The sequence below is a fragment of the Phyllopteryx taeniolatus genome, chromosome 6, assembly GCF_024500385.1.
Source record: "Phyllopteryx taeniolatus isolate TA_2022b chromosome 6, UOR_Ptae_1.2, whole genome shotgun sequence".
Lineage (NCBI taxonomy): Eukaryota > Metazoa > Chordata > Actinopteri > Syngnathiformes > Syngnathidae > Phyllopteryx > Phyllopteryx taeniolatus.
The window spans coordinates 14042967-14066202 of NC_084507.1; the positions used below are offsets into that span (position 1 = coordinate 14042967).

At 41.7% G+C, this 23236-nt stretch overlaps 1 long non-coding RNA gene across 1 annotated transcript in view; it reads right to left on the reverse strand.

The window, feature by feature from the left end:
- The window catches only part of LOC133479553 (uncharacterized), a 106246-nt gene that overhangs the window by 11913 nt on the left and 71097 nt on the right, over positions 1-23236 (reverse strand). The gene's annotated exons all lie outside the window — the stretch shown is intronic.

Genomic DNA, 23236 nt, shown 5'->3' on the forward strand with positions numbered 1-23236 from the left:
ACACATTCAAAGGCAAGATGAAATAAGAAAGAGAAATTCCCCAAAGTGTATTGAATTGACCTCAAACACTGTGCAATACACATTAAAAATCAATAGCTCTATACTTATTCATTCAAAATTAAGTTCTTTCTATGTCATATACACAGAGATTTTCAAAATCGCAGTACTAGTACCACGAGTGGTGCTTGGGCTTTCTCTATTTGGATGCAGTTGCAGCCTGAATCAAAGCATATGAGATTTCGACGCGCCATCATCAAAATTCGCCTTTACTAATTGTGTTTTGAACCTTGGTTAAAAAGAAAAAAAGGATTAAATCAGATTAATCAGATCTCAAACATCAAAATTAAAACTCAGCATTCTATTTTTCAAACAAACAAATAACATTGTTTAGATTCCTATTTTGTGAATATATTTGTATAGATGTTTTCTCTTGCATGCTATTTATATTATATATTTATATTACCAAAATCCACGATTGCTACTGAAACGATGGGAATTTCCCCATTGTGGGACTAATAAAGGTTCGCTTATCTTATATTACAAATATTTATTATTATTAATAATATACTTTTAACCTGACCCTGTTCTCAGATGACATCTCAACGTGGGTCCCCTTTCCCATGAGCTCACCATCTGTGGGAGGGGCCAAGGGGGTCGGGTGCGTAGTGAGCTGGGTGGTGGCCGAAGGCGGGGACCTTGGCAGTCCAATCCCCGGCTACAGAGGCCTAGGGACGTGGAATGTCACCTCTCTGGCAGGGAAAGAGCCATAGCTGGTGTGTGAGGTTGAGAAGTTCCAACTACTGTAGGTATAGTCAGGCTCACTTCCACATACAGCTTGGGCTCTGGTACCAGTTGCCCACGGTGAGAGGCGCCTAGCAGGTGTGGGCATACTTATTTTCATCCGATTCGGTGCCTGTATGTTGGTGTTTACCCCGGTGGACGAGAGGGTAGCCTCCCTCCACCTTTGTGTGGGGGGACGGGTCCTGACTGTTTGTGCCGATGCACCAAACAGCAGTTCAGAGTATCCACCCTTTTTGGAGTCCTTAGAGGGGGTGCTAGAGAGTGCTCCCGCTGGGGAGTCCCTCGTACTGCTGGGGGACTTCAACCCTCACGTGGGCATTGACAGTAACCAGACCCCGAGTGGTGTTCTGTTATTGGACTTCTGTGCACGTCATGGATTGTCCATAATTAACCATTTTCAGACATAAGCGTGTCCAGATGAGCATTTGGCACCAGGACACCCTAGGCCGCAGTTCTCATCGGATTTGCGGCTGCATGTCTTGGACACTTGGGTGAAGAGAGGGGCGGAGCTGTCAACCGATGACCACCTGGTGGTGAGTTGGCTCCGATGGTGGGGGAGGATGCTGGTTCAACATGGCAGACCCAAACGTATTGTGAGGGTCTGTTGGAAACATCTGGCAGAGTCCTCTGTCAGAAGGAGCGTCAACTCCCACCTCCACTTTACCCATCTCCTGGGGGAGGCGGGGGACATTGAGTCCGAGTGGACCATGTTTCGTACCGCCATTGTTGAGGCGGCCTACCGAAGCTGTAGCCATAAGGTTGTTGGTGGCGGCAATCCAGAACCCGTTAGTGGATACCAGCGGTAAGGGATGCCGTCAAGCTAAAGAAGGAGTCCTATTGGGCCTTTTTGGCACCTTTGGTGGTCGCTGAGACAAAAACTCGGCCGTGGGAGGAGTTCGGTAAGGCCATGGAGAACGACTTCTGAACGGCTTTAAAGGAAATTCTAGTACACCATCCGACGTCTCAGGAGGGGGAAGCAGTGCACCGTCAACACTGTGTATAGTGGGGACGGTGCGCTGTTTACCTCAACTCGGGACGTTGTGAGTCAGTGGACCGAATACTTTGAAGACCTCCTCAATTCCATCGACACACATGCCCATGAGGAAGCAGAGTCTGAGGACTCTGGGGTGGGATATTCTATCGCTGGGGTTGAGGTCACTGAGGTGTGTCGTGTCGTGGTGAAGAAGGACCTGAGCCGAATAGCAAAGCTCTCAATTTACCAGTCGATCTACGTTCCTACTCTCATCTATGGTCACGAGCAGTGGGTCGTGAATGAAAGAAGAAGATCACGGTCACAAGGGGACAAAATGAGCTTCCTCCGCAGGGTGTCATTTGCTGATTTCCATGTCACTCAATAGACCAGGCCTGCCTTTTAAAGGCAAACAAACACACACACAATTATTATACTGTACAATGTGTAAATGGCGACCCTAAGTGGACATACAATAAATACTTAGTCACTAATTTGTGGCTTTCATCTATTCTTGGGGTGGTCTGGAACGTAAGCCCCGTGATAAACAAGGGATTACTGTATTTCAAACCCACACTACAACTCAAATTTTTTCCTCTTCAATGTGTGCCAGACAATCAACCAGCACACCAAGAGGAGGCAAGACCTGTGGCAGGACAACTCGTGGCTGCTTCCCCATAACAACGCACCTGCTTAAAATGCCCTGAGCATCTGACAATTCCTGCCCGAGAATAACATCACCATGCTAGAGCAACCTCCCTACTCACACAACCTGGCTTCGTGTGATTTTTTTCCCTCTTTCCCAAGCTCAAGGGGGTTATCAAGAGGTAGTTTGGATTTAAAATAATATTTTGTGACAGCAGTCCTGTAACATTTCTGACACACCTTGCATACAAGTAAAGCACAACAAAAATGACATGAAACATGACGTGTGCGGTTTGTCTTGAACGTTTTGGACTGTTCAAGTGTTAGGAATCCATCTAATTGGCCATGCACTAGAAGGAAAGGGAGAGCAATTAGCGCTGACGTGACGTCTCCCCCCTTCCTTCCTCACCCCCTCTGGTTTGTCGTGTGCCTCAGTGGCATGCTAACGCTTTCACAATGCAGGGTGCTGAATTATTGATGTGCCCACGTGAAAGTTTGATGGCTGACTTGCGGGCACGTTGGACCTGCAGCCAGGCAGCAACGCTTTCACCCGTCAGCTAACTTATACACACGTGCGCACAAGCACCTGCGCACGCGCGCGCACACACACACACACACACACACACACACACGCTTCAACATATATACTGTAGTACATAGCTCCTAGTGGATGCGCTCCATTCTTGTTTCTTAAATTCTGAGAGATTTGTTGGAAGTTTTCAGCAACTGTTGCACAATCACACCAAAAATGTGTTTTACTTTTTCCAATAGTTGGCCCCCACTCACTCGACTCAGTCGGGATGTGTTATTCCGCTGTGCCAGCTACCAGTTCCTGTTTTAAGTCCCCACCTGCCTGTACGGTCGGATTTAAGGTTGAACGATATTGGAAAATAATCTGATTGTATTTTTTTCCTCAACATCGTGATTGCTTTTTAACATGTGATTATTTTTTCAACATCCTCTTCCCATATATGTTTCAACAAACAAGCAAATCAATCTGACAAACTCCCATTCTTTGTTGCCACCAGCATCTAGACCCTGATTTGGTCATGCATGGGGGGGGGGATAAATAAATAAATAAATAAATAAATAAATAAATAGATAGATAGATAGATTCTCAAAATAGTTTTTCAAAAATGAGCCTGAGAAAAGTAACTTACTTCAGTAAAAAAAATAAAGGTTTCACACAACAGTATGATATAAAATACAAATGAAAAGAAAATTCAATATTTAGTTTAGAAAATTATAAAAAATATTTCAAAATATTTAATATATGGTGGAAACTGGAAATAAAAAACTGTAAAAGTCATATTTTTTTTTCCTTATTTACCACTATATCTATTTTCAATGATAAATGAAAATGGAAAAAAACATATCACAAACATCACAAACATATTTGCTCAAATGATCATATAAATTACTATGCAAATTATTATAGCTAAATTAGATACAAAGCTTTAAAATTTACTTTAGCTAGTTCATCTACTCAAATTACATCTTCAAATAATTATCTAATTCCCATAACATAACCACAAACACTAATATGACATTAAAGCAAATATGTAGTGCCACCTTAAATGGGAGGCCTACTAGCCTGCCTGTAGCATGCTAACAAATAGCTCCAGGCTCCCACTCACACGATGAGCTTGATAAGTGTAAAACTTTCCGGAATCTTAAATGTGCCAAGCAGCTTTTTTGATACAGCCTCAAGTCATCTGCGTATCTTTCTTCCACGTACTGAGTTTAGAGAAAGAGAAATAAACGTCTTAATCGCACATTTAAGCATTCAGCTACTTAAATCTTTTAAGGAATATTCTTTAATTTACAAGGCACCTCCACTCCAAACGCCTTTAAATATACTGTGGGAATGGGAATGAATGTTCATAGGCTCCAGATTTGTGAATCATGCCCCACTTCCCAAATTCAGCGCAGAACCCACACGCCCCCTAAACTGGGCTTGGTCCTGATGGAGCTCAAATGGATCGGAGTAGCGCCAGTTGGTCTCCAGGCATGTTTAACCGTTTAATGGCTTCTTCTTCTATGAACAGGCTTCACCGATGTGAACACGCATGTTTAATAATGGACGCAGCGTGTGCAGTGCACACTTACAAACTGTTCCCAGCGGTGTTCCCGCACGTGCTGCTTGAACTGAGCTATTCTCTCTCTGGATTTTGTAGCTTTTTCACCAGCATTTGGAATTTGAAAATACAGTGGTACCTTGATTTACACGTGCCCCAACGTATTAATTTTTGGAGTTATGGGCCTTTACTTGTTTGTTTGTTTTTTTGCTTTGTGTTGCGACTCCGAATTTGAGTTATGAGCAAGATTCAGAAACATTGCTGCTCAAGAGAAGTGAAAAAACATTAAGCAATTAAGGTACTGTAATGAGGGGTGGGGTTGGGCCCTTTTCTGAGTATGGGGAGACTTTACTGACTTTGATCAGAAAGGAGGAGCTCAAAATTGTCCCAATTATCGGTATTTGTAAACTGATCCCATAAAGTTGGAACCATACAACTGTCCAAAATGTCGTTTCCAAAATTCATGGGTTAAAGAAGGGACAACAATAGACACCAGGATACTTCTGGGTGGCAAAACTTCACTACCACTGACCTGAACTAAAAAGATGACAAAAATGGTCATCATTTCATGTTCATGTTGTATTTGGCATCGCGCCACCAGATTTACCCCAAAAGGTTATTTTCAAAAAATTCAAAATTAATCCAGCGTAAATACTAATAGCCATTTCTAAAGGGACAGACTGAGAACCAAATCTTCATCATTTGGTTTGTGTAAGACATTTTCTCAAAATGTTTACTTTGAGTAGCCTGTTAGTAGACTATAGCACGCTATACACTTCACAGTCTAAAGCAGTGGTCCCCACTCTTTTTTCCGCCACGGACTGATTCTTGCTATGTTTCGCGGATCGGCAACCAACCATTTATTTCTTCTCAGATTTCTGTTGTCCTTCATGAAAGCCGACTGATTATCTTTGTGTTTAATCAAAATAAGACATTTGCAAACATCTGCTTTTACGGTTCAAAACAATGATCAACATTTTTGCCTTTTTTCTAACATGTTCGGGACCAAACCAGTAACTGAATCATAATCAGTTTATGGAAAAAATAATAGGCAGTTTAATCTATTATGAAAATAATCCTTATTTCCAGCCGTAGTATAAATAACCTGTAAGTGACAATACAGTTAAACCTGAGACAGCCTCAGAAGTTTATATCAAACTAGTAGCCCTTTGCATTAATCAGTACCAAAAAAGTAGGGCTGGACAATTATGGAAAAAGTAATGATCACGATTATTTTTGATTGATATTGAAATATGGAAGACTCTAAATTGCCCATAGGTCTGAATGTGAGTAAGACTGGTTGTTTGTTTGTACATTATGTGCCCTGTGATTGGCTGGTGACCACTTCAGTGTTTACCCCGCCTCTCCCCTGAAGATACCTGGGATAGGCTCAAGCACGCCCGCGACCCTAGTGAGGATAAGCGGAACGTAAAATGGATGGATGGATGGCTATTGAAATCATGATTAATAAATATGATTATTTATTGTTTTTTAATCTTAGTATTTATTAAATAACAAAACTCAACTTTAAAGATAATTTAATAGAAGAACAAGTAGAAAATAAATTAGTAACAAGTAAAATAATAATAGAGTAAAAAATATAAATAAATAAAAAACAATAAATAAAAATAAATACAGCCGTGGCTAAAACCATTGGCATGCCTGGGATGACTGTATTGTCGATTATATATATTTGTAAAAAATAAAATTAAAAAAATCCCTCTAGAAATATTCTGGCATTTAGCAAATAGAAATATTGCTGGTAATCCTAATTTACCTAAAACAGGAACATTTTAGACTGACAGTCAGGGGGGAAAAGCGTTGGTGTCTTTTTATACAAAGCCATGACTCTATCTGCTGTTCCTGCTGTATGCACTTTGGCCTCTTCGAGGCAGTGTGGAGCGATGCATGCATGTAGCTGCGTATTACCGGAATCTAAAAAAAGAGTAGAAGAAGAAAATCGCAATAAAACATTATTAAACTGTTTTTCACAGATTAGGAAGAATATATGTCTGTGAGTATTGTTATATTGTCTATCTGCATGTGTTACTACGGTGTTTGTGTGTATATATTTGAAGGTAAATCCCACCCGTGATCTAATGCTAATGTTAGCCCGTCAATAGGGTTTTCTATCTATAGCATAATCTGGCGACATCTAAAACAATGTGTGTTTTGTATTTAAATATACAATGTGTGTAATTCTTTTTGTTGTGCGCTTAGTTTTACAGTAAACTCCAACTGGGAATCAATAAACAATTTAAAGCACGCTCAGGGAGGGCAGAAGAACATGCGTCACATGCTTGCTACAAGCAACAAAGGGTCCGTTTAGAACGCAGGAACTTGCAAAGACAACCGGTGCCACGGCACATTAATCGTTTTTCTTCTATTATAACGTTTTTATCATCGTGAGAAGCCAAACTCAAAAAATAAAATTTCGGTTAATCCCACAGCACTACAAAAAAGTAGCCCTCAGTTTAAAAATTGCTGGTGAATACAACATCACTCTCATGTGATATTGTTTGTTTAATGATTAACTAAAACCAAATAAATAAAATAAAATCCAAATATCAGTTAACTAACAGTAATTGGTTTTGTAATAAACTCTTAATACATTTTTATCTGATTAATTGATGGAATAAATAAATAAATAAATAATCGATTTTCAAACTATTCGGTAGCTGCCTCCCTAGCTATCATCAGTCACGATAGCCTAACAGATTGTAAGTCAAACAGCATCAGTCACTAAAACAACCACTCAACGGTAGGCTAGGCTCATTTACAATTTATTGTAATATGCTAGCCTTTAGGCTTCATTTGCCATGACCGAGGTTAAAGCATTTGATTGTATTGCTATCGCCTGAATTAATTAGCCAGTCCCTCAATGATCATATTAACTAGGTCTGATTTTCCACCACATCTGTTTTTGAATCAACTTACCTGTTGAAATGTAAATTACGGTTGGCGTTGGGTCCCCCTTAGGAGAAATTTACCCCACGTAACTTTTATTTTTGACTGACACGTCACACGTTCAGACTACGGAGGTGGAAAAGAAGGCTAAAATTATCATTCAAGCGCAATTGCTCTGCCTTGGTCAAATGGCATGGAAGGGTTTGATTACTAGTGGTACCATCGGAGAAAGCTTCAGCTTTTGCCACTGTGTGATGTTATTGTGAAATGTTCGATACTTAAGGCTGTGGGTTGGCCATCAAAACACTCGGGAAATTTCTTCCTACTTCTCACTTCTAAATGTGTGAAACGGATTGTCTAACTATATACATTACACAACGACCTGCTCAATCACCACGTAAAACACTTAATCATTTTGCAACACAAAACTCAACATATACTGTATTAAGCTGTAAACACACAAGGCATCTGCATGTTTCCACAAGTACCGCACCCCCCCACCCCGCACCCCCAACACACACACGCACACAAAATGGCTGCACGTTATGTATGCCGCCACCCAAAGGTGCCTGAAGACCTATTTAAGATGCAGACTTCCATGTCCCAGTAAATGATATTAAAAGTCATATCATGAATAAATCAGCAGGCAGGCTCCTGATGTCTCCTCCCTGACACATTCACATACAGGATGCGGGAGGAAGAGGAGTGGAGGCAAAGGGGGAGGAAGATGCCATCATGCCCATCACCAGGCTCCCGGATTAGCTTGTGACAGCCCATTATACAGTCAATAACCCCCAAACTTAAACATTATGCAGCATGCAAAAACTGAAATAAGTTGTGAATGAATGGCTCTTAAAGCAGAGTAAGTAAGAGTAGGGCTACTGCGCCTTCGGGGTCTGCCTCTAATTTAGTGGGCTGCAAAGTTTGTACAAGCACTGTACTCATATCTGAACAGTATTTTTAGCATCAATGCTAGTGCTTACATGGGATGAGAGGTGTCCTGGCTGGACATCTACAAACAAGCAAGATTTCTGGCTCTCACAGACTTGGAACTTCTTCTTTAAGAGGCTCCTCTGTCCTCCACTTGTTACCTGTATTAATGGCACCTGTTTGAACTTGTTATCAGTATAAAAGACACCTGTCCACAACTTCAGTCACACTCCAAACTCCACTATGGCCAAGACCATAGAGCTGTCAAAGGACACCAGAAACAATATTGTAGACCTGCACCAGGCTGGGAAGACTGAATCTGCAATAGGTAAGCAGCTTGTTGTGAAGAAATCAACTGTGGGAACAATTATTAGAAAATGGAAGACGTACAAAACCACTGATATTCTCCCTCAATCTGGGGCTCCACGCAAGATCTCACCCTGTGGGGTCAAAATGATCACAAGATCAGTGAGCAAAAATAACAGAACCATCATTAACACACTACACCGCCAGGGACTAAAATCCTGCAGTGCCAGACGTGTCCACCTGCTTAAGCCAGTACTCCAGGCCCGTCTGAAGTTTGCTAGAGAGCATTTGGATGATCCAGAAGAGGATTGGGAGAATGTCATATAGTCAGATGAAACCAAAATAGAACTTTTTGGTAAAAACTCAACTTGTTGTGTTTGGAGGAGAAAGAATGCCGAGTTGCATTCAAAGAACATCATACCTACTGTGAAGCATGGGAAACGGTTTAGGGTTGTTTTTCTGCAAAAGGACCAGGACGACTGATCCGTGGAAAGGAAATAATTAATGGGGCCATGTATCGTGAGATTTTGAGTGAAAACCTCCTTCCATCAGTAAGGGCGTTGAAGATGAAACGTGGCTCGGTCTTTCAGCATGACAAAGATCCCAAAGACACGAAGGAATGAAGGAGTGGCTTCATAAGAAGCATTTCAAGGTCCTGGAGTGGCCTAGCCAGTCTCCAGATCTCAACCCCATAGAACATCTTGGGAGGGAGTTGATAGTCTGTGTTGCCCAGCGACAGCCCCAAAACATCACTGTTCTAGAGGAGATCTGCATGGAGGAATGGGCCAAAATACAAGCAACAGTGTGTGAAAACCTTGTGAAGTCTTACAGAAATATTTGACCTCTGTCATTGTCAACAAAGGGTATATAACAAAGTACTGAAATGAACTTTTGTTATTGACCAAATACTTATTTTCCACTATAATTTGCAAATAATTTCTTTAAAATTCAGACAATGTGATTTTTTTCTTTCTCATTTTGTCTCTCATAGGTGAGATATACCTACGATGAAAATTACAGGGCTCTCTCATCTTTTTAAGTGGGAGAACTTGCACAATTGGTGGCTGACAATACTTTTTTGCCCCACTGTAGGTGACACAGGGGCACTGATATGAGGGCTTCAGAGCACTTGAAGTTTAATAGTCTAACAGGTTCCAGAAAGAAGCTGTTCCTCAGCCTGGCGGTCCTGCACCGGATGCTCCGTAGACTCCTGCCAGAGGAGGACAGCATGGAAGAGAGCGTTGCGAGGTGGGATGGGTCATTGATGATGCGGAGAACCTTCTTTTTTACATCTGCTGGTAAAGAAGAACCTTCTGCCATTCAGTGGCAAAAAACTTAATTGTCCTGCCTGTCACTATACAACACTGGCCCAGATAGACCAACACAGATACAGTATAATATTTTAGGAAATAAATAATTATGAAAGTGAAATTGATAAGTTTTCCACGGCACACTAATGAATCACTGGCATAAGGCCCTATTTTCATCAGTGATGTAAATCCGGCGTGGCGGGAAGCGCAACTGTTCATCAGGGGTGGTTCAGACCGGTATTGGTAATTTCATGAACCAGCGCACACCGGCAAATCCGAGATTGGCCAGGCTGCGCCACTGTGGGTGTGTTCACAACCAACTGCGCACATATCCGAACAGTAATATTACTGTCAATGCTAGTTACTAAAATGGCGTTAGAGGTGTCCTGGCTGGTCTACCTTTATGCGTTATCTAAGTCAGTTATTCCCAAGCATTGCGTTTTGTGAGGGATCAAAAAATGTGCCACAGGAAATTATCCATGTTCACTTAATTGGTCAAAAAAGTATTTATTCACTACAAACAAAATATTGTTGTTGATCTATCTATGCCAGCGATGTACAGTTTAGTGACAGGCAAAAAATTAAATAAAAAGCATTTAATTATTCTACCTGTCACTGGCATCGATAGATGAACAAACATATATTATTTGTAGTAAATACATAGATCTTCCATCAGATGGCAGAAGGTCCATCCATCCATCCATTTTCAACACCGCTTATGCTGGTTAGGGTTAGGCTGGAGCCTATCCCAGCTGACTTCGGGCGAAAGGCGGACTACACCCTGAACTGGTCGCCAGTCAGCCGCAGAGCACATATAGACATGGACAACCATTCGCACTCACATTCACACCGTCACTGAGTGCGAACTGAACCCACTCTGCCCGCCCCAGTCAGGCGAGTGTACCACTACACCATCAGTGACACAGAAGGTCCATTAAACCTGTATATCTACCTGTTGCCATTCATATACTGTAACAGAATAATAGCTTTTTATTCAAATAAAAAGACCCAGATTTCACACTGTGTAGAAGAAGAAGAAGAATCATCTTTTATTGTCATGAACATGCATGCATGCACACGAAATTTGTTCTCTGCATTTAACCCATCACAGTGAACACATAGACATGTTAGTGGAACACACTGGAGCAGGGGGCAGCTGAAGCGCCCGGGTAAATTGAAGTGCGATATCATTATTTCAGTATACATTTTGTGATTTTGAGATTTTTGTTTGGTAATGTGCAGTGGAATTTTCCTCCTATAGAATATTTACCTTGGCTCAAAAAGGTTGGAAAACAATGACCTAAGTAACGAAAACAAATGTTTTTTTTATCATCATTTTTTTAGAAATGGGAATAAATAACATCACATTGATTGGCTGGCAACCAGTTCAGGGTGTACCCCGCCTCCTGCCCGATGATAGCTGGGATCCGCGACCCTAGTGAGGAGAAGCGGCTCAGAAAATGGATGGATGGATGGAACATCATATTGGCATCTTGATCAAGAAATAACAATACACTATTTTTTATTTGAAACATTGCCTAAGTATCACACATTAATATTAGCAATATCATTATGGGTTAAAGAGCTTCATGCTGTATTACCCATTACATGATATTAGTAATTACCAATGCTTTTAATATTAGGCAGCTGTGGCATAAATCTTACATTGGCTGCTGGTCTAATACATGTGTTAAGAACTGTATATTTATTTGCTCAATTATCTTCATGGTGCTGAAGTTCTTGCAGTAGTCTAGCTACTGTATTAGCGTCTATAATTAAATGATGAGGAAAAAGGTGGGAGGATGGAATAGGAGGTAGACAGAGAAAGGGGGCGGCTGGAAAGCGCGATTTAATTTGGTTATGATCTAATTTGCTTTGATTAAAAATGTATGCAAATCCCCCTCGGCATTAGGGATCAGTGAGAAGAGGCGACACCTCTCTCTCTTTCTTTCACTTCTACTCAAATGGTCCACTAACAGTGTCCCGCTCAGACACTGTTTGCAGGCTGTTTTATTTTGTTATTTTATCTTTCGGCGTTACAGCTCCTGACCTCGAGTTCTTCACGGAACTCCATCAGGCCACCCTAGAAGTCCATCTCCCCGTCAGGCCTACATTGTGAAGGCCACATAGTTGTTGTTTTTTTCTTCTCAAGCACCTTAAAGCTGTGTTAGTGTGTGCTCCTAGGCAAGCGCAACCTTCAGTCAGGAACTCACTCCTGTGTGTGTGTGTGTGTGTTTGCCATGCAATTCTTTTGTGTCAGGATAAGGAGCAGGTCGGCTTGCTAATGCATCGATTTGCATGCCGACCGGCGCTATTCTTGTCGCTCTCCATTTTCTCCCCTGCCGCCGTCCAGGTTTAGCGTAATGAACTCGGGTCCGCCCCTCCCCCAAATGCTCTCTATTGCTCTCTCACTGGCTCTATCAGATTTTCTTTCTTCTTGGGGATCAGCAAAGGTTTACTGTAAAACTGACACACAAACTAAAAGGAAATTAGACATTGGATATTTAATTACCACCAAATCATAGACAGGCTAACATATTTGCATACATGCTACATTAATTATAAACCTTCTAACAACTGCTACTTTATAATCCACAACTATTTTTTGTTGAAAATAAAAGTAATTTTCATTTTCAAGTCACTACAAGAGTAGATGATAGAATGCTGATTAAGCCTGTCAGATTCTGACAAATACTGTAAAGTCATTATACTTTTAAATAAATATAGTCTCCACTGCATCATGGGATTTTGGTTGCCATCACACACTATCAACAGAGAGTTACTATATATTTTTTAAATCAATCTTTTTATTCGGTGCGGTGCTAATGAGTTACACAAGGAAACTGGGAGTTCTTTTGGCTTGCAGAAGATGTAGGCCAAATTGAGCAAGCACAAGGAAGTTCACACGTATACATATAACGTAATTCATAAGACACCCCATAACGCTTCGCTTCACTTGAATACAGGTGTACTGTTTGGGACGCCACTCTATCGCATACAACCCACGGTCAGGGTTTTAAGAACAAAGTGCAATAATAAAAATGTAACGCGAGAGTTAAAAAAGACACACATTCAATGAACTACGGGTCACAAACAGACATTATTCATTTTACGTTAATCCTGATCATTCATGAACATTAAGGATTAAAGTCTTTATTACGTCAACAGTTCAACATTTCATGGTGCAATGCATGCTGGGAGCCATGCGGCTTCTGCTACAAAATACAGTAACGCTGTGTGACATAAACCAAAATCCCACGATACAGTGGAAACTGTAGTTAATTACTGTATAATCACTTTAAAGTATTTTACTGTATGGTATGTGGTAAATAACTAGAATTTACAGGAATGTCTAACAGTGTGACATTTTGTTGACAAAAATACAGTGCTTATTAAGCAGGAATAAAAACCATCCATCCATCCATCCATTTTCTGAGCCGCTTATTCTCACTGGGGTCGCGGGAGTGCTGGAGCCTATCCCAGCTATCTTCGGGCAGGAGGCGGGGTAAACCCTGAACTGGTTGCCAGCCAATCGCACGGCAGGAATAAAAACTGTTATTGTGTTTAAATGCAATAAGTATTTTTTTATGTATTTATTTTGTTTCCCACAGTCAGGAATATGGTTATGACTTAGGTGTTTTTCCCAGGGTCACATTTTGGTGAAAATATGCACATTGAAAAGGTAATAATTTTTTTTCATCATACCTGTCAAAAATGTGTTAATGTAATCATTCAGACTACTAGGAGGGTCAGTGTGTGATTGGCAGCTCAACCAATGACTGATTCGAGATAAGACCATGTGACATCCACTTTGGCTAATCAGAAACCCTCATTCAAATCCCAAAGGGGCAATTATTCCATCATCAGAAGCGCAAGTAGCAGAAAAGAAGTGTTTGATAGCACCCTCATTAGAATGCATAGGTGTATTCTAGTACAGTGCAGCTTGTTCATTTGCATGTTAGTGGGTCATAAGCGTGTCCATCAAGCGCGTTTTGTCACTCTGTCATTCATCCTGTTAGTCAGTCAGGCAGCCGTTCGGGCCTCATGTGTGCTTCTCTTACGTAAGCACGGCGACAGATGCTGAATCATCAGCTGTCCGCCGGAATACCCTCTCTACCCACAGGGCCGCACCACACACACTGACTGTATGTACACATGCATGCACACTGAGCATGTCATGCACTATTTCCCATCCTGAGAGCGAGGGAGTGAGATTGTGAGACAAAAGGAAACGGGTGAGGCGGTGGCGGCGGCGGTGGAGGCCTGGCAGATAGACAACCGCGGTTGAAGAAGAAGAAGCAACGAGAAGAAAGGCGAGCGAGATCTTCCCGCAGCTGCCTGTCAAGGTTTGATGTGCTTTAAAAGCTTTTTCATGTTATGCAACTTTGAAGACGACGCATTTGATGTTTAGTCCCCACCCCAAATCAATTCCCTCCCTCTCATGGCTAGTTTGGGTCTCATGGCTCATGTAGTGGCAGGCACACTCATAGTGGGCACAGCCCCGCGGCCTTGTGCTGACGTGTTACCTTAGGCTTCAGGAGCTTTGTTGAAACTATGATGGAATATCCACCTCTAAAATAAAATAAAAAATTCCTATCCCTTGTTTGCCAACAACTGGGCATAATATTCGTGAAAAGTAGCATAGCAAAGGAGCAACAAAACCAAGGCAAAACAAGGGTGAACATACGAATGGCCCTTGAGTGGTGGAGGGACCTCAGGCAGCTGAGAGGAATCAGAAGCAATGTGGAATTAGCAATAGTTATGCTCGACAATTATGTTCATCACCTTTTTTGAAAAATTGTATTGACTGTACTTTCAAAAAATTAAACCTTTAAACCGCTCATGTTTATGCTACATTCACACCGGACGCGAAATGAACTTCGGCCTCCTGTCCCTCGCACAATTTGGATCATGGGAGTATTTATACACACTGAACGCACATTCGCTTCATTTGCTCCAAATTTCCCACCTCGGTCCTCTTCAGCAGGTTGTCGGCGCACTCGTGTCCGAAGACGGTCACCCCAGCTGGTTCCTTTAAATTTTTTCCCCTCTTCCTTTCCAGTCCGACCCTCCCGCTACTTTCACCACCACTGACAAAGCGCTATAAGCGGGGATGGTGGCCAGCGGCACGTCCAGTCCCCCAGGCTGGCCCGTTGCTCACCGTTCTTGGTTGTCACAACGCGAACAGCGCCTATTCACACAAACTGCATTGACTTTATCTGTAATCACGTCGCACGAATGGTCTAATTCGGGTCTGGTGTGAACGCAGCATTAGTGTCATAGTAACACTCCATTACGAATAAGTCACGCGACCAATGTCTGCTACATTGGTCGCGTGACTTATTCGTAATGGGGCTAATGTCGGCTTGTTTACAGTGCTAAAGTTTGCTTAGTATTGCTAGCGCTGCTTTTTTGTTCAAGCTGGATATGCTCTCTCTGTGAAATTGACAATGGCGCTCATGCATGTTAGTGAGTGTGGAGGGACAAAAAGTCTGCAAAATGACTTAGCAAATGATGACAACTAGGCTTTACACGATCAGGATTTTTGGGGGTGATCACCGATCGTCGTGTTTAAAAAAAAACGATAACCAATCACCCATCCGATCACAAGATGGAGCAATGTGTCTATTTAAATGACTTGTTCATTTACTGTATATACTTGTGTACTGTATATTGAGTATCTTCAAAAATATTCTCTTGTCAAGTCATGTATTCTAGGTCAGGTCAAACCAACATTACACCATGACAGAAACAATGGGTGCTAACTTACTTTAATTAAATTACTTTATTGTAACTAAATGACTTCACACACACCGAAGAGCATGATTCGACAGAACGGCGCCATGTTTACGTACAACCGTTAGTGCTAGCACTAGCTTGCCAGGCTATATAACGTTTTGTTGCCTGCTTGCAAGCCGTATTATATTAAAAGTATGTGTACATACCTCAAGCAATCTTTGAGTGAACGTCCTGTCCCGAGCACCGGTGACTATCACCACCACACGTTTCCCCCCATTTTTGTTCTTATTTGACCAACACAATACATGCAAGATCCATTGTTGTTGTGGCCGTGGTAACGAGTGTATCCGGTCGCGTTTGAGTTTACAAGATAAAGCCCCGTGATTGTAAAAGACAGGATTCGGTGGTATCGGAATACAAAATGTTATTGCAGTAGTCTGACATAGTTTAATCGTGAAAGCCCAAATTTGTCTTGTAGTCTGATCCAGGAATGACCTGTTGTCTGTCTCAGATGTGTTGTCTGTCCCACACCACTGATGTTTTTATTGGCGGTCAGATATTTACAGTACTGTCAAAAGAGACGCGACAAGGCTAAAAATAAGCTAGCTTTTGGATTCAAATATACTGTACATGACAGTGACGCGGAGTAAATGTCCTTTGCGGAGCCGATCTCGGCCAATTATAATATTAAAGCCGATCAGCCAATCGCCATAAAATGCTAATTATCAGCCGATACCGAACAAGCCGATCAGATCGGTGTAAAGTCTAATAACTGAAAAACAAATCATTTTTGAAAGCAAGAATCTAGTGGTTTTTAGACTGGCACAAGACACAATCATGTTTTTTTTTGTCGTGTCATGATCAGCAGATGTTGAAAAAAGTAAATAGCCTATTTTGACAATGTAGGGAGTAAAAGTAAAATCATCCAAAAAATCAATACTCAAGTAAAGTACATATACCTAAAGCATCTACTTAAGCACAGTAACAAATTATTTGTATTAAGTTACTCCCCACCACCATTTTACAAACACGGCACCCGTGTCTTGACACCTACTTACCCGCCTCGAAAAAAAAAAAAACAGAACAACCAGTTTCTTTTGTCTCATTTCGCCGTTTTTTTTTTTTTTTTTTCTCACCGCCGCCTCCAATCTCACCCCCCGCGTCCCCTCAGCATGGGTGATTCATTTGTCTCCGGCACGATCTATAGCAACAACATGGGGCTCTCCGGTGTCCATATTGCCGCAATGCTTATTTGTTGAGCGGCGGGGATTTCATATAAATGCGTTTTCTGTGCGCTCTCCTTCCAGCATCATGCCCTTCGTCGTCGCTCCCCGCCCTCCTCCCTCATTTATTTATTCTCTTTCCTCCGCTACCTCCTCAATACCCACCCACCAACCTCTCTCCTCTCCATCCCTCTCTCTTTTGCTCTCATCAGACGGATGTAAGAATAGAACAGGGGAAGCCCTCTCACCTCTCCCTGCACGCTGGCTAATTAGCATATTCATGAGCCAGGACCATAAATTATACATGAGATCTGGAGGGGAGGAAACAGAAGACGGAGACGCCGAAACACACACACATTCTCTCACACAACCTGACACATGCACACGCGCACACACATCCTTACGTTCCTCTTTCAATCACAGAACACAGACGGAGCCATGCAGACAGGTAATTGGTGAGAAAAAGCGAGTGGCAGTACAGTGTGCAAAAGCAGACGTCAAGCGCAATATCGAGAGAGAGAGAGAGAGAAAGGATGCAGGAAAAATGCCGTAACACACAAATACACTTTTTGGAGCTCCAGGTAAGGTTAATGCAATGGGGGTCAAGCCTAAAAGGAAGTGTAGGAGAAAGAGCGAAGATTCTTGAGACATTGTATCTACAGTAAAACATGACACATTACAGCAAAAAGATCCCTGCTTCAATTACAGTATGTGTATGAAATGCAAGCAATCTGCATAAACGGGGATACCATATAGGAGTTCATTTGCAAGATCTACAGTGTCGATCCCAATGGAAATTTCCATTGGGACAATACTGGGCCAGAAAGTTACTGGTATGTTCAAGTGTCGAGGGGTACAAGCAATAGTTTTCGTGGTACGAAGCTGATGTACTGTACCTCAAAATGATCTGTCAAACGCCAACACATCTTCACCGCAGCCTATTTCAGGACAGTATACGTATGCGCTACAAGGGTTGAGCGACCAAAGGACACGTTCACTTTACCACTCCGCAATGCCGGTTACAGATGAATTCAATTAATCGCCCCACGGAAGTCTCTCTGAAAACAACAGGTGCTGGGTTCGTGCAGCAAGCTAGCACTGGTGCCCAAAGTGTGTAGAACGTTTATATATATATATATATATATATATATATATATATATATATATATATTATACTAAATATAAATAGACATCCGCAAATATAAATGCACATCCATCTGAAAAGGCATCCGCTAACGCTAGCTGAGTAACAGCTATAAATCCTCACATCAGCCATCAGTGAATTCACTAAACACTCTCCTGTAACAGTGAAAAGACATAAAATATACTTATCTGGATTAATAAATAAATAAAATTTAAAACAATCCACTTTGATGAACTCTTAAGGAGTAGAGGGCTAGACCTTGAATCACTAACTTGTTCATTGGAAATAAATGGAATTTAACCCAACATAGAGTGCATGTTTTTGTCCATCGAGCCCTCCATTTTTTATTTTTTTTATTTTTAACCATTTGAGAGTTTGAGCCTCTCCAAGCTTAGGGTGAAAAACAGATCATTCTCCCGCCAGGTTATTTTTCAGTGGGTTAGCTATATGAACCTCTACACTACCAACAGCTACATATTTTTGTTTGTTGCGAAATTTGGAGTAACCTTAGACCAGACTTTTTTTTTTTATATACTGTAAAATATCCAATTAACATACTTTTATGTATTATTGGTGAATACTGTACATAGACTGTATTATATATCATAAAAGACAATAGAAATAATATAGTTCTTATATATAATGAAATGATGCTCAGACATCATTGTAGTAGATATAATGATCACTTTAATGAATTAATGAGGTCACAAATTTAAAATCTTGTAATGTATGAGGGAGTAAAAGCATAGTATAATTTCTCCCAAAGAAAAAGAAATATACAAAATAAAATAAATTCATTAAAAAAAAAAAAAAAACACAAAACACAGTAAATGAAATACTTAAAATCAATATATCAATATATGTATCACAGATGGAGTAGTGGGGCATTTGCCTGACTTGGGTGCAGCAGCGTGGGTGCAGCAATGTTTCTCTGTTTGTCTGTATCTATACTGTGTATGTCTTGGCTCCAGAATTTACAGTATACCTAATTACAATATGTATGTATGATAATAATAAAAAAGAGAACAAACAACAACTAAATGAAATACGTACTGTTAAAATTTTAAAATAGTATACTAAAAAAACTATTTAATAGGTTGATTTCTGGAAATTGATACGCAAAGGAAACCACAAATGTTTTCTCACACACAATAGCATCAGTGTGAATGTTTGACCCTCAGCACGCTTTCTATCATTGCACCTCTGTGAGTGTGGGAGCAACTGCACGCACGACCTTGTCTGTGCTTGTGTGAGTATTTTTGCTCCCATCCAGTTTGGGTGGCAGGAATTAATATCAGATTACAGATGTTAATTGGTAGAATGTCTCTCTCTCATTATCTCTAATAAAACTAAGGCCTCGCTACCACGCCCTCTCTCTTGCTTGCTTGGATGGCGACAGCGAGAAAGTGGAAACCTGCTTCACCCTTTTTGAGGGTGACCCGCACACAAAAAGAAACCTCTCACATTGCACACTGCTAATGCAAGAAGAACGTACAACGGCAGAGCTTTTTTCTCCTCTCCAGCTTTTTGTTTCCTTTTATCACCAACGTAGACAAAGAAGACACACACATATTGCAGCACTGAAAATGTATAAGCGTGTGGTATACACAGCCAATGGTGCCAGACATACAGTAACTTGGCGTTCTTTTGCACGGATCCGACACACAACGCAACTTGGACTTTACACACATTTACACATGCAGCATTGTTAACAAGTGTCTTGTCTCCATTGTTACATTTTAAATGGTAAATATGGCAAATGGACTGCACTTATATAGTGCTCTACCTACACCATCACAGTGCCAAAAGCGATTTACAAAGCCTCACATTCACACACACATTCATACACCAATGGGCGGCTGCTGCCATGCAAGGAGCTGCCAGGCTCACTGTTAGCAAATTAGGGTTCAGTGTCTTGCCCAATTTGTTATAGGCTGCATTAGCTCAAGTTCATTTCAACAGGGAAAATTGATTTGACATCAGAGTAAATTGCATGTATAACGAGCTTGCTCAAGGACTGAAGTAAACTAGTAAGTCAAACAATATTATTAAACGTCAAACTTTTTAATATAGTGGACCCGGGGGATAGGGACAGGGCTGGACTGTGAATAGTGGAAATTTGTAGATAACTGACGCCCATTGCAGTGAAAAAAATAACAAAATTCATATATTTTTTAAAACCCCCAAACAATCTTGAATAAGCGGGGATAAACCACCAATATGCTTTTTGGGAGAAAAACAAACAAACAAAAAGACAGAAAAATCTGAAGATAGGTCAATCCACGGTCGCCGAACCGCAAATATGCAGGGGTCTACTGTATTGGCACTAAAAAGGTAGAGACCAGCATCCTGTTGAAGAATCAAAGTTAGCCATGAAACAACATCAGCTCATGCAGCTCGTTAAGCGTCCGTCTTACCTGTCCTCGCGGTGGCCACACGGACTGTGTAATTACATTGCGACCATTATTCTCGGCTGACATTTCTGTCACGTTAATCACCGCCACTTTGCCGCCACGCACAGGTCAAAATGTGACCGTTGAGAGGAGGGGGGGAGGCGTTTGTCTCCTGTTGTGAGCTACATTTCATTCATTCGTCCACCACCCAAAGTGTGTTAACTGTTGCTTATTGTTAAGTGCAAGCGTTATCCTGAACAGTGTAAAAATAAAAATAAAAAAAGTATCATTAGCATATGGCGCATAACACATGAAGATATCAACTAAAATATTTGCACTTTTTCTTTGCTGTTTTGTGTGACACTTATTCCACAAGGACTACCATCCTCAACAGCAATTGTCAAGAGAAGAAGAATATACACAGGATGTTACGGACGCACGTTCAAAGCAGAAAGAAGCTACCAGGGCGTCCTGGCCTCACTTGTTACAAAAGTTAAGGTTGAGTGTTGTATTGCATTGACAGTGGTTAACTTCTTTTTACGTTTGTGTGATAAAAATTTGCTGCATATTAATCATCTTTGCATTATGCACTCATTTTTAATGTTAATAAAGTGTTTAACCCTCCTGTTACAAATGTTTAAGGGACAATGTGACTCGCTGTATGTTTAACCAGCACAAAAAAAAATGAACATGTTTTTTTGTTAATTGGTATAAAACTCCCCTCCACACACACATGGACACACACACACACACACACACACACACACACACACACACAAACACAGAAAAATATGGGAAAGTATGTATAAATTAAACATTTCTGCCCTACTTTACTCCTGTCTATGTAAATAAATACACAATGTCAAATTTAAAAATCCATCCATCCATCCATCCATTTTCTGAGCCGCTTCTCCTCACGAGGGTCGCGGGCGTGCTGGAGCCTATCCCAGCTGTCATCGGGCAGGAGGCGGGGTACACCCTGAACTGGTTGCCAGTCAATCGCAGGGCACATAGAAACAAACAACCATTCGCACTCACAGTCATGCCTACGGGCAATTTAGAGTCTCCAATTAATGCATGTTTTTGGGATGTGGGAGGAAACCGGAGTGCCCGGAGAAAACCCACGCAGGCACGGGGAGAACATGCAAACTCCACACAGGCGGGGCCGGGGATTGAACCCGGGTCCTCAGAACTGTGAGGCTGACGCTCTAACCAGTCGTCCACCGTATTGGAAAAAAATATATAATAAAAAGAATAGAAAAAAGTCCTATTTTTTTGTTTACAACAAAAAAAAATTCCACGGTTTCACATGTTTAAAATGGGTAATTTTTACCCACATCTTAATAGAAGTTTAATTATCCATCCATCTTCTATAGCCTTTTTTTATAGATAATCCCAGCTGAATTCGGTGAGAAGTAGGATACACCCTTGATTGGTTGCCAGGTAATCACAGGGCACATTTAACCAACAAGCATTCAAACTCACATTCGCACCTATGGGGTCTTCAATTAACCTAACATGCATGTTTGGGGAATGTGGGAGGAAGGCCTGAATACCTGGAGAAAACCCACGCAAGCACAGGGAGAATATGCAAACTCCACATATGAGGCTGAAGCCCTAACCAAGAATATGCAAACTCCACACATGAGGCTGAAGCCCTAACCACTAGGCCAGTTATATATTAAAACAGGTTATAATCATCAATCAGCATGCATATGCAATTTCAAAGGGAATAGGGAATTTCCAGTCTACGAGTGATATTGCATTCTATGTTTTTATCCGTCCTTCCAGGAGCCGCTGCTCCTCCACATCGAGAGGACCCAGATGAGGTGGCTGGGGCATCTGATTCGGATGCCTCCCGGACGCCTCCCTGGTGAGGTGTTCCGGGCACGTCCCACTGGGAGGAGACCCCGGGGACGACCCAGGACACGCTGGAGAGACTACGTCCTTCGGCTGGCCTGGGAACACCTCGGGATTCCCCTGGAAGAGCTGAATGAAGTGGCTGGGGAGAGGGAAGTCTGGGCGTCCCTGCTAAAGCTACTGCCCCCGTGACCCGACCTCGGATAAGCGGTAGAAACTGGATGGATGGATGGATATCCGTCCTTCCACCTCATCGAAAAACAGTATAAGGACAATAATGCAGAAAAGTAAGGTCATACAACTCTTGGACTTGGATGCTCTTTGTGGTTTGTGTGTTTATGTGTGTGTGTGTGTGTGTGCGCGCGCCCGCGTGTGTGTGTCAATGTGGTTGGCGTCTGCTTGCGCTCCACTCCAGTGAAGTCAGTCTGCTGTCTTTTATTTGGGCTTTAATGACCTATAAAGGGACTGTTACTTTTTAAATAAACCATAAAAGACGGGTCATAAAAGGGGAGTGCACCGCTGGGCACAGGCCAAGTTTGCCGAGGCGCAAGCGTCCTCCACCGTCTCGGCATGTTTGGCCGTGCGCGTGCCTTTGCATAATAACACATCACGCCAAGAACACGCCGCTGTACGTCAAAGTTGCAGGTCAACAGTGTGCGTGTGTGTGTGTGTGTGTGAGAGAGAGAGAGAGAGATAAACCTACACCAGTGGTGACCTTGATTCACAAAAGGAAGAGATAAAAATCTTAATTGTTAAAAGGCGGTTAGGTTTCATCTCCAGCCAGGTCTGAGATATAGGGGAAGAATTTTAAATGGAATTTTCCATCCGTTAAATTCGAATGGTGGTCAAATGTGTAATCTGGATCTGGTTTGGATAAAACCTGGTTTGACATTACACCTCAAGATCCTGCATGCACAAAGCATATTGCGT